The sequence below is a fragment of the Helianthus annuus genome, chromosome 9 (assembly GCF_002127325.2).
Source record: "Helianthus annuus cultivar XRQ/B chromosome 9, HanXRQr2.0-SUNRISE, whole genome shotgun sequence".
Lineage (NCBI taxonomy): Eukaryota > Viridiplantae > Streptophyta > Magnoliopsida > Asterales > Asteraceae > Helianthus > Helianthus annuus.
Genome location: NC_035441.2, coordinates 147400085 through 147403482, shown reverse-complemented (window position 1 = coordinate 147403482; position 3398 = coordinate 147400085). Strand labels below are relative to the sequence as shown.

The 3398-nt window shown below is 37.6% G+C and overlaps 1 long non-coding RNA gene across 1 annotated transcript; it reads right to left on the bottom strand.

The window, feature by feature from the left end:
- Positions 1-1182: 1182 nt before the first annotated feature.
- LOC110926990 lies at positions 1183-2492 on the bottom strand. Its single transcript, XR_002585460.2, has 3 exons — positions 2296-2492; positions 1779-1832; positions 1183-1266 (listed from the first exon to the last, which is right to left on the bottom strand). It is a non-coding gene; the product is annotated as an uncharacterized LOC110926990 (long non-coding RNA).
- Positions 2493-3398: the final 906 nt, after the last annotated feature.

The window sequence follows — 3398 nt, the reverse complement described above, 5'->3', positions numbered from 1 at the left end:
GCCAATGTCAAGCAAGCATGATCATTACAAGCACTACAACAGGTCAAGGGTGATGGGTAGGTGTCCCCTGAAGTTATGGGTCAAGTGTAGGGTGCCCATGCCTCATACATTGGTGTTTGATCATTCAAAGGCTCCAAAAGTCAAGAAAACTACAACTTTCTGCATCTGGGCACTTTACGCGGCCCGCATGGGAGTTCCCATGCATTTTAATGCGGGTCGCCTAAAGTTCATATAACAGACGTGTTATTTAAGAGGCTCGCGGCCCGCCTCAACTAATCCTTAACCTTCACGCGGGTCGCCTAAGGTTAAGATTTCAGGATTTTTAAATCTTTTTGTAATGATTACAGAATCTGGCCATTAATAACGAAATCTTTCGTAATGATTCACCTGACCTTTCGGTTTTGAAGGGGTAACTTTGCGGTTTGGCCCTCGGTTATTTACCGATAGGGGCCTCGTGTTAATTACCCGCATTATAAAGTCCCCGGTTTATTTATTAATTATATTGGAAAGCTTTAACTTTCACTGTTGACGCTTTTAACCCTTCTTCTACAAATTCGATCGTATCTTTCTCGTTTCATATCGAAACTTCGCGAAATTCATATATATTATTTTAGTGAGGGTATAATACCGTTACAAAGTCTTTGGAACGTTAAAGGGTCACTCAGAGGTATTATTAAACATGTTGACACAGTTAACCCCTGTAGTTTGTAATCTCTCACTTTCTTCCGCGTTTTGTTTTTGTACGATCTATAATTTATTCGTTTGAAGGTTTAAGCATTATTTAGGGATACTATACAGTATATTTACCCTTGTTGACATTTATAACCCTCGAATTTATATACTTTCAAGGTTTGTCAAAATTAGTCCTTTATTTATTATAGATGCCACGTGTAAACAAATGACACGTGTTAACACATCATTGGACACAAAAATTCGAGGTGTTACAAAACAAGATTTTTCGGACAATTAAAATACCACTTTAACACTTAAAGAAAATTTTTACAAAAATTGGGCATGACCCGTTTGCAAAACGGACATACCCCCTGTTTTGACACGACGTACAACGTTTACATACGACCCAATTTACATAAAACCATACCAACGAAAATAACTAGTTTTCAAACCTAAAACGATTCAACAAAGTTTAACCAAGTAACAAAACAAGAACCCAAAAAGCATGCAAATAAGTTGCGGAAGCGCTTGGTATTATAAGGCTTGAACATGTGCTCGTTCCATATCTCCATATCGCCTATAGAGGTGCTTTACCTACATTAACATTCACAATTTAAAAAGTTAGTTATCTTCATAGAAAATCACAAACTTTCATTTTAGCTTTGTCCATATAAAACCTTCTTATTCTTAAGCATACAACAACCCAATAATTGGGTTAGGCATAACCACTCTCGTAGAGAGTTTGACATACACATTCGACCCGTGTAATTGGGTTTAGCATAAACACTCTCGTAGAGAGTTAAGCATACGCATTCAACCCGTGAAATTGGGTTTAGCATAAACACTCTCATAGAGAGTTAAGCATACACCTTCAACCCGTGAAATTGGGTTTAGCATAAACACTCTCATAGAGAGTTAAGCATACACCTTCAACCCGTGAAATTGGGTTTAGCATAACCCAACATTACTTTCGTTAACATACCCAAATCCACAAGGGATTTGTCGCTTACTTACTACATTGTCACGTTCGTTATACAAGGATAGCTTTACATTAAAATTAAAATGAATGGGAAATATAATAAAGATTCGTATAAAACGAAACATACCTCGATCTTGTGCTCCTTCCGCTTGCTTAGTGCTTGTACCTTCTTCTTTCACGCCTACATTAGAACATTCATTCTTTCACTTAGTTTATCAATTCTTTCTACTATTTTCATCTACATTCATCTTTTATGCATTTCATCAAACACTTGGTAGGCATCATATTTAAGATTCAAGGTACAAGTCTATTAAGCATGTTCCTACTAGCTTATCACCACACAAAAATCACCTTCCTCTAAATTCCCAAAATTCCCATTCTAAATTCAGTTTATCTAGCATTCAAGCATCACAACAATTTCACATATCAACTAAAACATGATCATATTCCTTATGAACCTTCTATTAGTAACATAATCTTTACAAAGTGGGTTTTCACTACATTTTTCATACAATCCTAAATTCAAGCATGATTCTTGTTCTAAAAGCAAGTTTTAACTCAGATTTATCACAATTTACACAAGGAATCGAGATTGGGTTTTACCCCCTTTCCAACAATTCACAAATTCAGCAAATTAGACTTACCACTTCAATAATTAGGGTTAGATTTTCGCAAAGAAGGGCTCATGCATCGAATTTTCCTTGCGATTTTAGCTTCAATTCTTGATTTCTTGAGTTTAGGGTTATTCACCCTCTCCCTGCCCTTGTTCGATCGATCCCAACACCAGACATGGTGTTTTTCTTTTCCTTTACTAATTAAATCCCTATTTGTTTAATATTTGCACTTTAGTCCTCCTACTTTGATAATATGTTTTAAGTTAGACTTTATCACTTAATTAGCTACCATTTGGTCATGTTTCATTAACCAAGTTACATTCTTTATTTATTTTGTATATTTATTTTCTTACTAACATTTTTGGGGCGTTACAAGTCTACCCCCCTTAAAGGAGGTTTCGTCCCCGAAACCTGATCATAATTTAAATATTGACATACCGAAAAGAAAAGGATAGTGCCTCCTCATCTCGTCTTCTGCTTCCCACGTAAGATCCGAACCCTTCCGGTGCTGCCATTGTACCAACACTTGTCTAACAGCTTTGTTGCGGAGATTCTTTACCTTGAAATCCTTAATGGCTATGGGCCTTTCGACATAATTTAACCCTTCGTCCAACTCAATATCATCAAGAGGTACTAGTGCTGTCTCATCCGCAAGGCACTTTCTCAATTGTGACACGTGGAAGGTATGGTGAATCCCGTCTAAAGCAGGCGGTAATTCTAGTCGATACGCAACCCTTCCAACCCGAGCTAAGATTTTAAACGGCCCGATGTAACGAGGACCTAACTTTCCCCGTTTGCGAAAACGGATTATACCCTTCCATGGGGACACCTTTAGCAAGACAAAATCTCCAACTTGAAACTCGATAGGACGCCTTCTCTTGTCTGCATAAGCTTTTTGCCGATCTTGAGCTGCTTTTAACCTTGTTCTAACCATTTCGATCTTTTCATTCGTTACTGCTATTAAATCACTTGGTGCAAGCTCCCCTTGTCCCACTTCGCCCCAACATACGGGAGTCCTACATTTTCTCCCGTATAATAGTTCGTAAGGTGCCATTTGAATACCACTATGGTAACTGTTATTATAAGAAAATTCGACCAGTGGCAATTGGTCGTCCCAATTTCCCCCAAAATCT